The 13,937-nt window shown below is 51.7% G+C and overlaps 1 protein-coding gene across 3 annotated transcripts in view; it reads left to right on the forward strand.

Annotated features, from left to right (window-relative positions):
* MXRA8 (matrix remodeling associated 8) overlaps positions 1–13,937 on the forward strand; it is a 45,666-nt gene that overhangs the window by 1,058 nt on the left and 30,671 nt on the right. For 2 of the 3 annotated variants that reach the window (XM_064172112.1, XM_064172115.1), the window contains exon 1: positions 4,617–4,701. The exons of the other annotated variant lie outside the window; for it this stretch is intronic. The gene's annotated coding sequence lies outside the window, so the exon portion shown is untranslated. Of the gene's footprint in view, positions 1–4,616; positions 4,702–13,937 lie in introns of those variants that run through there. 3 annotated transcript variants of the gene reach the window in all.

Here is a 13,937-nt window from a genome sequence, read left to right on the forward strand (position 1 = left end):
GCAGACCTGGTAGTGTTGGCTTAGTGCTTGGACTTGACCTTGAAGATCTTTTCCAGCCTAAACAATTCTCTGCTCTGTGAACCATAAACTACAAAACCTGCTTTGTGCCCCAGACAGTCCTGCTCTAATCAGCTGCTTTTATTTGGCTGATGAGAGCCATGAAGAGCTCTTTAAACCCTGACAGAGGACTTGGTGGATGGGTTCTGGTTTGAGTCCTGCTTTTGATTTTCCTGTTTGAGGCAGCTGACTTCTCTTCTGTGTGATTTAGCTCTCCCAGTCTGTGTTCTGGAAGGGGTGGAGTGAACTCTGGGAGAAAGGAGAGGGAAAAATAAGCTCTCTGAGGCTTATTCTGCAGCATCCAGGGAAGGTACCCTGAAAATGCCTGCCTTGTTACCTGACTAATGGGAGCTTCACTTCTAACTAAACTTACTTTACTAAAGGGCAGAAAAAGCTGATGTGTGGAGCTCCCTTGCTGGCTGTGCTCTGGTGTCACTAGATGGCAGTAAATTCAAAGCCTCTGGTACTCCTTGGCCATTAAAGTAGGAGCTGGCTGGGTCTTCATGGGGGTAGGTTAAGGAAAGTGTCTACTCACATTTAAAAATGGATTAATGCTCCCTCCCTGGAGGTGTCCCAGGCCAGGCTGGATGAGGCCTTGAGCAGCTAAGGTGTCCCTACCCGTGGCAGGGAGGTTGGAGCAGATAATCTCTGAGCTCCCTTCCAGCCTGAGTCATTCTGACTTAGTGCCATGGTCTTGTTGCTTGGATAGGGCTGGGTGCTGGGTTGGACTGGATGAGCATAGAGATCTCTTCCAACCTGCTTGATTCTATGATTCTGTGAGTCTTATTTTTCTGGAGCTTTAAATTCCCTTTGCCAGAGAGGCAAAAGCTGTAGGGGGAGCAGGAGTGTCTAACCTGCTCATCACAGAGCTTTGTTGTGAGTTACTCTTCCTCTGCAATCCCCCTGCTTACCAACCCACCTGCATGCTCTGTGGGGCTGTGGGAGCAAGAAAGGAGCTGTGAATAGGAGAGAGTTCCATGGAATTAGTTTGTCACTGGAAAAGGACATGTCCAGCAGTGTGCTCAGGTGGGCAGCAGAGCCAGTGGCATCCTGGGCTGGCTCAGCAGCAGTGTGACCAGCAGGACAAGGGAGGTTCTTCTGGCCCTGTGCTCAGCACTGCTCAGGCCACACCTTGAGTGCTGTGTTTGGTCCTGGGGTCCTCCATTCAAGAGAGATGTTGAGGCAGCCTGCTCAGTGTCTTCTGTGCTCCACAACCTCCCTGGGCAGCCTGCTCAGTGTCTTCTGTGCTCCACAACCTCCCTGGGCAGCCTGCTCAGTGTCTTCTGTGCTCCACAACCTCCCTGGGCAGCCTGCTCAGTGTCTTCTGTGCTCCACAACCTCCCTGGGCAGCCTGCTCAGTGTCTTCTGTGCTCCACAACCTCCCTGGGCAGCCTGCTCAGTGTCTTCTGTGCTCCACAACCTCCCTGGGCAGCCTGCTCAGTGTCTTCTGTGCTCCACAACTTCCCTGGGCAGCCTGCTCAGTGTCTTCTGTGCTCCACAACCTCCCTGGGCAGCCTGCTCAGTGTCTTCTGTGCTCCACAACCTCCCTGAGCAGCCTGCTCAGTGTCTTCTGTGCTCCACAACCTCCCTGAGCAGCCTTCTCCATGTCTTCTGTGCTCCACAACCTCCCTGGGCAGCCTGCTCAGTGTCTTCTGTGCTCCACAACCTCCCTGAGCAGCCTGCTCAGTGTCTTCTGTGCTCCACAACCTCCCTGGGCAGCCTGCTCAGTGTCTCCCCACCTTCATTGGAAAGAATTTCTTCCTCCTATCCAATCTAAAACTACCTTCTTATCTTCTCCTGTTACATTGGCTCCTCACAGGGAGTCTGCCCCAGACTTGCTCTTCTGGAGTGGGGAGGTTTTGTGGCAGTGGTGGGTTGGGTTTTTTTAGGGGGTGAGGGGAACCTTTGTTTATTTGGGGTTTGTGAACTAATCTGTTTGAGGTTTTGGTTGTGTGGTGTGGTTTGGAGTTGTTTGTTTGGGTTTTTTTTACATCAGAGGGTGATTCCTTCTCTCCTGCAGGGAGGATTTCTCTACATACCATAAACCTGGCACTGGCAGCCCAAGTTCTTTTGTGTCTCTCTTGTGGGAACTGTTTAGAAAACCCCAAACCAATCTTCATACATCTTAGCCCACATCAGGGATTTGGTTATGAGCATGTGGTGTGCAAATCACACCTTGAGGGGCTAACAGGACCTTGCTCCTTGTGTTACTCTACTGCTGCTGCCCAATAAACAGCTCCTGAGCAGAGCCAAGCTCTGTTTTGACTCTGATGAGCTAATCCCCACGTTAAATGGCACCATTCCACTTGGAAAGCTGTTCAGAATGTTACCTGGGCTGAGCATTGGCTGGTGGGCTGATGCTCAGAGGGCTGCAGCAGCTCTGCTATGAGGATAGGCAGAGAGAGTTGGGGCTCTGCAGCCTGGAGAAGAGAAGGCTTGGAGGAGACCTTGGAGTGGCCTTGCAGTATCTGAAGGGGGCTCCAGGAGGGCTGGGGAGGGAATATTGATAAGGTCTGGTAATGACAGGATGAGGAGGAATGGGTTTGAAGTGGCAGAGGGGAGATTGAAACTGGATGTTAAGAAGCTCTTTGCAGAGAGGGTGGTGAGACACTGGCACAGGTTGCCCAGGGAGGTTGTGGAGCACAGAAGCACCCAATGTGATCTTTGATCACATTGGGTGCTTCTGTGCTCCACAACCTCCCTGGAGGTGTTGAAGTCCAGGCTGGATGAGGCCTTGAGCAACCTGTTCCAGTGGAAGGTGTCCCTGCCTATGGCAGAGGGTTGGAATTGGCTGAGCTTTGAAATTCCTTCCAACCTAAACTATTCTATGGTCTCTTCTCACAGGTAAATAGTGATAGAACAAGAGGGGAATGGCCTCAAGCTGGCACTGGGTGGGTTTAGATTGGATATTAGGAAAGCTTTTTGCCCAGCAAGATTGATCAGGCATTGGAATGAGCTGCCCAGGGAGGTGGTGGAGTTGCCAAGCTTGGATGTAGTTAAGGATGGTTTGGATGTGGTGCTTGGGGCTATGGTTTAGGGCTCTGGGTTGGATTTGGTGATCCTGAGAGGCTTTTCCAACCTGAATGTTTCTGTGATTCCAGTAGCTCTGACTCAAAATAAGAAGGCAACTCCACTTCAGTGGCTGCAAGCCCTAGGCCAGGGATTCCAAAGTGAACAAACCATGCTTGTTTGCACTAGCTGAAGGGCTGGCTGAGCCCAGCTGACTGAGTTTTGCAAACAGCACCTGTGGATGACTAGAATTACATCTTTTCTGTTCACCAGTCATGCTGTCCTGCTGTTGGCATTGCTGGGCTGACTGAAAACATTCTGGTTTGGGTTCATTTGGGCTGAGCCTGGGCAGTTTGCTCTCCAAAACCAACAGCACTCTGTGCTTAACCTGGAGCATTGCATTTGCACAAGTGGAATGGGTTTGAAAAATGAGGTTGGGTTTGGGTTTTTTTCCTGCTGATTTTTACATTGGAAAAGGAAAAACATCAATACCTGTAGCTCTTGTAGGTGTCTAAGCTAGCTTTAAGCAAACACAGCCTGCTGCTTTTGCCATGGAAGTACCCTTTCATGCTTGCCTTTCCCTGTAAGACAGAGAAACAAAACTGAAATCAGTTGTTCTGTGAGTCAAGAGGCTGTAGAAGACCATTTGATGCCTCACTTTTGTGTCAGCTCCCTGGAATAAGGCTGAATTTTTCAACCTTGCTCCATGCATGCAGCTTTCCTCCTTAGAATCAAAGAATCAAGCAGGTTGGAAGAGAGCTCCAAGCTCAGCCAGCCCAACCTAGCACCCAGCCCTGCCCAACCAACCAGACCATGGCACTAAGTGCCCCAGCCAGGCTTGGCTTCAACACCTCAGGGGTCAGCAGCTCCACCACCTCCCTGGGCAGCCCATTCCAATGCCAATCACTCTCTCTGACAACAACTTCCTAACAACATCCAGCCTGAACCTGCCCTGGCACAGCTTGAGGCTGTGTCCCCTTCTTCTGTTGCTGGCTGCCTGGCAGCAGAGCCCAACCCCACCTGGCTACAGCCTCCCTGCAGGCAGCTGCAGACAGCAATGAGCTCTGCCCTGAGCCTCCTCTGCTGCAGGCTGCACACCCCCAGCTCCCTCAGCCTCTCCTCACAGGGCTGTGCTCCAGGCCCCTCCCCAGCCTTGCTGCCCTTCTCCAAACACCTTCCAGCACCTCAACAGCTCTCTTCAATTCAGGAGCCCAGAACTGGACACAAAACTTGTGCCAGCTGTGAGAGTTGTCTCTTCACATGGGCTGAAATTGGCTGCTGCATTTCAAAGTAATGAGGAGAAGGAGGAGGTTGGAAGGGCAGTGGGATCATGTTGCTCTTTGTGCCTTGTTGCTTTAGGAAATGTGGGCTCAGTTTTGTTGAAAGCAGCAAAATACCTCTGAAATCTTGGTCTGAAATGGATTTCTTCACTTGTTCAATGAACAGGACTTGGTGCTGCTCAGACAGACCTTGTGCTGACAAAGTGTCATTGCCTTTGGCATGTCTAGGTCTGGACAAAACACTCCTGGGGCCTCTTCTCAGCAGATGTGAGCACTCCAGACACCAATAACTGCTCATGAAGTGATGGTGTTAAGACCAGGCTGTGAAGTCCTGAGCAAGGAGAGGGCACAGCAGGTAAATAAGTAAGAGCTTGGAATTTGTCAGGTTTATTTGAAGGGAATGAGCAGCTGATGGCAGGGTGAGCTTGATCACCAGCTGGTGAGCAATTGGTTAATCTTGAGGGATGAGCAGTCAGAGAAGAAGATGCCAAGGGTGAAAAAATGGTAGAAGATACTCCAAGAGTTAGAGTCAGCAGCCTGAGTGTGTGTAAACAGCAGCACTGTTACTCACCAGCACCCGTCCCTGGGTGCTCTTGAGTCAGAGCTGTTTCCTCTCCTGACAAAGCAGCAAGTCCCTTTTGGAACTGCCAGCTGGAGTCTGTTCAGCAGCAGAATCAGCAGGTACATCCTGAAGGCAGGATCTCTGCCTGCTCACCAAGGCTTAGCTGGCCCTCATTTGGCTTCCCTGACCACTCATACTGTTTCAGTTACTGCCCAGAAGGTGCTGCTGCAGCTGATCTTTGCTTCTGCTTTGCCTGGCTCTCACTGGGTGTTCTCCAGAGCAGTCTGTGTCTTTGTGAGCAGGGAATGGGCTGTGTTAGCACTGGCATCCTGCCATCTGCCAGAACTTCTGCTGTAGGCCTGTGGGGAGGTAGGACACAGCTAAGTGTGGCCTACTTTCTGATCCCTCTTCCCTTCCCCAAAGGATGGATGCTGGTTTGTAGCCCTTGGTTAGACAGGAAAGACTTTTCTCTCAGGAGTCATTTATGCAAAAACCTAGGACTGGGAAAAGAAAGGGAGGAGAAAATAACAATTGTGATGTCTGTGCCTTGGCTGAAACATCTCCTTGAGTGATTCCTGGGGAGCAGAAGGGAGAGCTTGGCTAAGGGTAACCTGAACACTTCTGCCCTGTGCTGAGGGAGGAGTATCCATTGCTGCATCGGTGTGGTGGGGCTGCTCCCCAGCTCTCAGTGGGAGCTCTACAAGAGCTTTGCTGGATTATTTTTTGAGTTTATTTGTTGGGTTTTGGGTTTTTTCCCTTCTCAAGGTGGTTTCTGTGCCCGAGGCTGCTCATAGATCCATAGAATCACAGAATGGTTTGAGTTGGAAGGGACCTTAAAGATCAGCCAGTTCCAACCTCCTTGCTATAGGCAGAGACACCTCCCACTAGCTCAGATTGCTCCAGGCCTCATCCAGCCTGGCCTTGAACACCTCCACAGCCACAGTCTCCCTGGACAACCTGTGGTTCTCTGGTGTTCCTCTCTCTGATGGACAGCAGAAGCAGAGTGCTCTTGGTGATGTCTTGCAGTCAGGGCCTGGAAGTGCTGCAAGTCCTCAATTCAAGAGAGGTGTTGAGGTGCTGGAAGGTGTTGAGAGAAGGGCAGCAAGGCTGTGGAGGGGCCTGGAGCACAGCCCTGTGAGGAGAGGCTTAGGGAGCTGGGGGTGTGCAGCCTGCAGCAGAGGAGGCTCAGGGCAGAGCTCATTGCTGCCTGCAGGGAGGCTGTAGCCAGGTGGGGTTGGACTCTGCTGCCAGGCAGCCAGCAACAGAAGAAGGGGACACAGCCTCAAGTTGTGCCAGGGCAAGTTGAGGCTGGATGTTGTTAGGAAGTTGTTGTCAGAGAGAGTGATTGGCATTGGAATGGGCTGGCCAGGGAGGTGGTGGAGTGGCTGTGCCTGGAGGTGTTGAAGCCAAGCCTGGCTGGGGCACTTAGTGCCATGGTCTGGTTGTTTGGGCAGGGCTGGGTGCTAGGTTGGGCTGGCTGAGCTTGGAGCTCTCTGCCAGCCTGCTTGATTCTGTGATTCTGTTAGCTCTGTGACCCTGCCAGCCTTGGGCTGATGTGTGTCCCATCATGGTCGTCTGGTTCTGCTGTGGTGAGAGTGGAAGCAGTGAGCTCCTGGCTGTGCTGTGGTCAGGGTCAGCCTGCTTGGCATGCTCAAGGAGCATGTGAATGAGTGGGAGGAGTGCTGGAGTGATGCAGGATTTCTGGATCATGTTCTTCAGTGGCTCTTGGACCACTTCTCTCCCTTCCTCAGAACCTTGTGTAGGATGAGCAACTTCCATGTAAACTGCCTTGAGGTCCAAAATGAGATGTGCAAAGTGCAGGCCTCTTCTGTACAGCTGGGATCCAGCTCTGCCTCTCTGGTGCCTTTTATTTTCTGGAGTGTAGAAAGTGGCTGAGCAGCAGCCAGGTGGAACTGTCACAGTTGAGAGCTGTTGCCTTCTCTTGTGACAAACACACTGGCTGAGTAAAAGTTGAAAGCAGTGACTTGATCCCTCAGTCATTTCCTCCTGAATCTCAGTGCTGTCAACCTTCTGCCAGATTGGACCAGCAGTGGACATCTGCCCCTGAGGAGGAGCCTGGTGGCTTTGGTGTGGATCTGCAGGAGCTAAGAACCACAGCTCTCGTGGGAGTGAGTCAGTCCTGTGTCACAGGTTGGATGCACTCCTGTCTCAGGCACTTGGTACTCAGAAGTTAATTCGGGGAGGGCGTTGGGGGAGATCATTTGTGCAGATCCAGAAGCTTTGAGGACACTCAGCTGCAAGTGGTGGCTTGACAGGAATTCCTCTGCTTCCTAGCAACTCTCAGTTGCTGGCTGCTGCTGGGAACCTTACAGGGAGATTACTAGATGCATATGGATGAAGAGAGGCAGCTCCTGAAGTTGGGATTGATGGGAACTCCCACTCTGGATTTGCATATTCCTCCAGCCCCTCAGGAACATCCTCTTTCATGCAGGGAGTTTGAGCTCCCACCTGCAGGGAGTTTGAGCTCCCACCTGCAGGGAGTTTGAGCTCCTACCTGCTTTTGCTTGGATTTTGTCTTCTTCCTTCAGTGCTGGCTGCTGGGACAGACTGGAGAGAAGTACTTCAGCTCTTAAATTACAGTTAACACCCCCATAATTTTCTCCTGTGGTCTCCTGAAGGGAAACAGCAGGTAGCAATGCCTCTTGTTTACCCTAGGGAATCAGGCTAGTGGGAGACTCTGAGAGGCAAGGAGGATGCAGCAGGCTGGTGCAAAGTGAATAATCAGGGTTCTGGACACATGTCTGAGTTTCCTGTCTCACTGCAGCTTTCCAGGGCTGACAGACAGAAAAGGTTTTGTCTACCTGCCCTTCAGCCTGCTTCCTTGTCAGTCTTGTGTGCACAGTGAGTCTTCACTCAGTGCCAGGGCTTCCCAGGCTCTCTGTGAGGACAGAGGCAGCACAGTCTGGGCAGCAAGGTGCTACCAGGCTGCCGTGCAGCTACTCTGGGCTCTCTTCCTAACTCTGCCACTGCTCTGCTGTGTGGATTTGGGTGAGTCATTTCCTTTTGTGTTCTATGGCTCCCTCCTGCTCCTCTCTGTTTAGACTACAAACTTTTCCTCCCAGAAGCTGCCTGTGCTGTGTATAAAGCCTGCTTGTGTGGGACAAATAAACACAAGTGTGCTACTGCCAGTGTAAAAAGTAAACCCTTGCAACCATCAACGAGGGAGCAGGAGAAAGCAGGTTTGAAAGGCATTTGATGTGAAACAAGCTGCCTAAAGTGACATCTTTGTCAGCCAAAAAAGATTTGTGTAGTTGTGACTTTCAAGCTTTCCCTTATTAGAGACTTTGATTTGTACCTAAGAGATTGGGCTTGAAGTATTTGGCTTAAGATACTGGACCCTGAGGTATTGGGCTTGAGATGTTGAATTTTAGATAGATCTTGGGCTTAAGATCAGAGTCAGAATTGTCAGGGCTGGAAGGGACCCCAAGGATCAGCCAGCTCCAACCTCCCTGCAATGGGCAGGGACACCTCACACTAGATCAGGTTGCTCAGAGCCACATTCAGCCTGGCCTTAAAAGTTTGCAGCCATGAGTTTAAGATATTTGTCTTGAGAGATGTGACTTGGGAGAGAGAGATTGGGGGAGAGAGAGAGACTGAGGGGGAAAGAGAGATTGGGGGGGAGAGAGAGAGAGATTGGGGGGGAGGGAGACTGGAGGGGAGAGAGAGAGATATTTGGGGGGAGAAAGAGAGAGAGATTGTGGGAGAGAGAGAGAGAGATTGGGTGAGAGAGAGACTGGGGGGGAGAGAGAGAGATTGGGGGAGAGAGAGATTGGCCTTGAGAGATTTGATTTAAGATCAATACTTTATATCCAATAACCTCAAGTTTTGGAGCTCAGATTTTGGCCTGGGCCTCTGAGGATTGTGTTTTCTGTTCCTGTGGCATCTGTGGGGCAATGGTTCCAAACTGGAAGAAGCTGGATTCCAATTAGACATTAAGAAGCTCGTCCTCATCAGCTTGGTGAGACACTGGATCAGGTTGCCCAAAGAAGTTGTGGAGACTCTAAGCCTGGAAGTGTTCAAGACCAGGTTGGGAGAGGCCTTGAACAGCTTAGTCTAGTGGGAGGTGTCCCTGCCTATGGCAGGGGGGTTGGAACTGGATGATCTTGAAGGTCTCTTCCAACTCAAACCACTCTCTGATAAATGATAAATCCTCTTGGCTTTTCCTTCCCCCTCTGACTCCAGCTTTTTGGACTTGATGTTGTGGAAGAAAATCACTAAAATGCATATTTTCTCTTTCTTTTATCTTGGGAAAATAATCTTCAGACATCAGTCTGGAAAAATACAATAATGAATCTGCCTTGGTTTCCTGGGCAATTCCTCTGTTTTGGTAACTGGTTCCTATTAATGGCTTTGAGATGTATCCCAGGAATCTGAAGCTGACTTCTTTCCAGCAACAGGGAGGTGTTTTAATCCAGTGCCACCCAAAGATGCCAGACAACAGGAATCAATAAGCTGCAGAGATGTCTCAAGGCAAATGCTGCAGGCAGAGCAATTTGAGCTGTTAGGAGAGCAGTGCTGAGAGGAGGACACCGAGGCACAGAGGTGTGCACTGATCAGTTTAGGAGGAGATGTTTGTGCTTGCCTGCTGCTGTCAGCTCCTCCTTTCTGTATGGCCAAGGTGCTCATGGGCAAGCTACAGAGCTGATCAGTGCCTTCAGCTGATCCAAACCCTCTTAAGATGCCATCTCCTCAATTCAAGAGAGCTGTTGAGGTGCTGGAAGGTGTTTGGAGAAGGGCAGCAAGGCTGGGGAGGGGCCTGGAGCACAGCCCTGTGAGGAGAGGCTGAGGGAGCTGGGGGTGTGCAGCCTGCAGCAGAGGAGGCTCAGGGCAGAGCTGATTGCTGTCTGCAGCTGCCTGCAGGGAGGCTGTAGCCAGGTGGGGTTGGGCTCTGCTGCCAGGCAGCCAGCAACAGAAGAAGGGGACACAGCCTCAAGCTGTGCCAGGGCAGGTTGAGGCTGGATGTTGTTAGGAAGTTGTTGTCAGAGAGAGTGATTGGCATTGGAATGGGCTGCCCAGGGAGGTGGTGGAGTCTGTGTGCCTGGAGGTGTTGCAGCCAAGGCTGGCTGGGGCACTTAGTGCCATGGTCTGGTTGTTTGGGCAGGGCTGGGTGCTAGGTTGGGCTGGCTGAGCTTGGAGCTCTCTTTCAGCCTGCTTGGTTCTACGATTCTATAGCTGGACATTCACCTTAATTAATCCATGCTCCAGTGCCTTTGCCAGGTGGTGTTTTCCGTGGAGATCCAAGGTGGGAAGGAATGGAGGAATTCCTGCAAAGAGCAGCCTCCAGATAACAGTCCCTGAGCACTCCTCTCTGCTTCAGGGGCTTTTGGGTGTGGGATCACAGAATGGTCTGGGTTGGAAGAGACCTCCAAAAGTCATCCAGTCCAGCCCCCTCTGCACTCAGCAGGGACATCTTCCACTAGAGCAGGTTGCCCAGAGCCCCAGCCTCACCTTGAGTATCTCTAGGGATGGGGACTCAACCACCTCCCTGAGCAACCTGCTGCAGTGTACCAGCACCCTCATGGTATAGCTTAGCTTAGACAACTGCAGTGACTGCCACTATAGGGTTTGTGGGCTTCACCTTTCTTTTTGCTGGAAATGAGTTGTTCCAGAGATAATGGTTTGAAACTGCAGCAGAGTGGAATTAGGTTAAACATCAGGAGGAATTTCTGCACAGCAAGGGTGGGGAAGCACTGGAACAGGTTGCACAGGGATGTGGTTGAAGCCTCATCCCTGGAGATGTTCAAGATCAGACTGGATGTGGCTCTGGGCAGCCTCTGCTATGAGGACAGACTGAAAGAGTTGGGGCTGTTGAGTCTGGAGCAGAGGAGGCTCCCAGGTGACATTCTTGTGGCCTTGCAGGATCTGAAGTGGGCTACAAAAAAGCTGGGGAGGGACTTTTTAGGCTGTCAGGGAGTGCCAGGAGTGGGGGGAATGGAGCAAAGCTGGAGGTGGGGAGAGTGAGGCTGGAGGGGAGGAGGAAGTTGTTGAGCAGGAGAGTGGTGAGAGGCTGGAATGGGTTGCCCAGGGAGGTGGTTGAGGCCCCATGGCTGGAGATGTTTGAGGCCAGGCTGGCTGAGGCTGTGTGCAGCCTGCTCTAGGGTAGGGTGTCCCTGGGCATGGCAGGGGGGTTGGAACTGGCTGCTCCTTGTGCTCCCTTCCAACCCTGACTGATTCTGTGATTTAGTTGGAGATGTCCCTGCTGAGTGCAGGGAGGGAGGCCAAAGTGACCTCTGGGGGTCCCTGCCAACCTGATGCAATCTGTGACTCTGTCTTACTGGTTTTGTGGAGTTCACTCTGGAAAAGAGTTGTCCCAGGGGTGTTGTTAGCAGCTGCCATGATGTTGTTTTATGCATTCCTAGCACAAAGGGTGTCAGAACTCTGCCATCCTCATTCTCTAGGCGTGCTAAGTTGGTGGCTGCAGCACAGCCTGGTGGTGACAGTGGACTCCAGTGGAATGAAACAAAGCAGAAAACCATCTGGCCTGGCCCTCAGCTTCTCATTCTGAACATGCTCTCCAGAGAAGGCAAATCAGAGGCTTTAGCATGTATGGCTAAGGACCAAACATTGTAATGCTGGGTCTGCAAGAGGTCTGCAGCTCCTTGCATCGCTGGGATAATGACTGCCTTCTCTTGACAGCCCTCTTGCTGGGCCTGGGATTCACTTTTGTCCAGTCAGTTCACAGCTCTTGCTGCAAGCTGGATTATTTCAGCCTTGCTTAAGGGATTCATTGCAGCAGAAGGATCTATTTTAATGTGAAAAGCTTTGCAACCAAAGGAAGGCTCCTAGGGAAAGCCTGGCCTGTGGTAAGTCAGGTGGCTGTGTTGCTCTTTTCCATCAGCAGGCAGCTTTGAAGGCTCCTCCATGTCCACCTCAGACCTTGCTTAGAAAGGGGCAGTGAATATGGGTGCACATTTAGCTCTCTGAGAGTCATCACAGGCTGAGCACAGCCTGACAGGGCTTGTTTGAGCAATTCCCACTAGGAGATAAATGGTGTCAGTGCCCATTAACCCTGATCTGCCTTCTCTGTTGCCATGCAAAGCTCCAGCTCTCTTTATGGTTTGGCTTTGCAGCATCCTTGCCACCCTTGCCACTGTGCCTGGCAATTAACACTCTTCATTCCTAGGCTGTCACATTCCTTACTGCTTTGCAGCTCTAGGAATTGTCCTTGCCTCTGCTCATAGGGAAATAGTTTCTCCTTCCCTTTGAGCATGGTGGAGTAGTCTGGGACCTGTACTTGAAGAAGATCTAAAGAGGTTGTTGGTAATAAGCATGTGGAGTGTGATTTGTGCCTTTGTGTCAGCAGAACATTAGTCCTGACTTTAATTTTTAATGCATTGCATGGATTTGTAGCTGTGAAAATCACAGAACCACAGAGTGGTTGGAAGGGACCTCCAGAGATCATCCAGTCCAACCCCCCTGCCAGGGCAGGTCACACAGGGACACATCCAGGTTGGTTTTGAATCTCTCCAGAGAAGGAGACTCCACAGCCTCTCTGGGCAGCCTGCTCCTGGGCTCCAGCACTCTCACAGTGACAAACCTTTTCCTTCTGTTCCCATGGCACCTCCTCTGCTCCAGCTTGCCCCTTGTCCTGTCACCTGGGCAGTGCCTGGCTCCATCCTCTTGGCACTCACCCTGCATGTCTTTAGCATCAGGAATGAAGGCAGCCCTCTGGCTCCTCTGCTCCCAGCCCCAGCTCCCTCAGCCTGTCCTCGCAGGGAGATGCTCCACTGCCTTCTGCATTTTTGTGGCTCTGAGCCTGACTCTTTCAAGCAGTCCCCTGACATCCTTCTTGAGTTGAGTGGCCCAGAATTGGACACCATATGCCAGCTACAACCTCACCAAGGCAGAGCAGAGGGGACAGAAGTGGCCAATTCCACTCCTGCTGCCCAGGGTTGATGGTTCTCAAAACAGCAATAGAAGCTTTTGGCACCAGGACCTTCTTCCCCATCTGGTACTTAGCTTTTCTCAACTGGTGCTCTTCAACTCAGATTTATTGGGAGGTCTTTCAGTGCTGCCTGGAAAACAACAGCAAAAAAAACAACCAACCCAAACCTGAAAGAGCTAAGGAAGAGGAACCTTCTAGGTGGGCATGGTTTGCCCATTATTGTTTCCCACCACCAGATTCATCTCGTGCCCCCTGCACTGCTTTTGGCCAGGGCTGTTTTCCACCTGGGCCACCAGGATTTCACACCTGAAATAGAGATGAAAAAGATCTATTCCCTGCCACCATGTATTCCATATCTGAAATAGAGAGGGCTCTGGCAAGTCTTTCTTCTCCCTGGCAGCCTTTCCTCTCCCTGATGTGTGATGGGCACGGCAGGTGCAGGGCTCCAGGAAGCCAAACTGCTTGTGTGGGTGCTGGGAGGTTCCTCTCCTTTGCATGGCTGAAGCTGCTTTGTGTGAGCAGGGTTTGTGGCCAGGCTGGACAGCTGCATGTGCTACAGTGGGCAGCTGAGGGATGCTTCTTGTGTTGAGAGCCAATACCCAGCAGAGCTGTGGCAGTGAAGAGCACTGCTTAGGAGAACCTAGTGAAAAAATCAGCTCCTGCTGGGCCAGAGTGTTGACACAGCTGCCCCTCAGCACCTCTTTGGAGCAGCTAAGCTCTGGGCTGCCTGCAGGCTGTGCAGAATGGAGTGAGGAAATAGCCTGCTCTGTCCCTTTCCTCCTCGTGAACCCCAGAGAAGCTGTTGCTCTCTCCCTCCAGTGGGTGGTTTTCTGTAGGAGAGACTTCAGTAGGTTTGGCCTGAGCTTGGCTTCTCTCAGGCAGGAAATAGCCAATTCATGACAGCAGCAACCGCAGCAATCTGCATCCGTCCCAGCAGGCAGTAACCTCTGCGGTGCCAAAGCTAGGAGCAGGAAGGTGGAAAAGCAACCTGGAATTGCAGCCTGGAAGGTTCTGTCTGGATCCCCACTTGAAAGGGACAGGGAACTGCTGGAGCAGAGGGCTATGAGGATGATGAGGGGACTGGAGCACTGCCTGATGAGGAGAGGCTGAGGGACCTGGGGCT

This window comes from Pogoniulus pusillus, chromosome 36 (assembly GCF_015220805.1).
Source record: "Pogoniulus pusillus isolate bPogPus1 chromosome 36, bPogPus1.pri, whole genome shotgun sequence".
Taxonomy (NCBI): Eukaryota; Metazoa; Chordata; class Aves; order Piciformes; family Lybiidae; genus Pogoniulus; species Pogoniulus pusillus.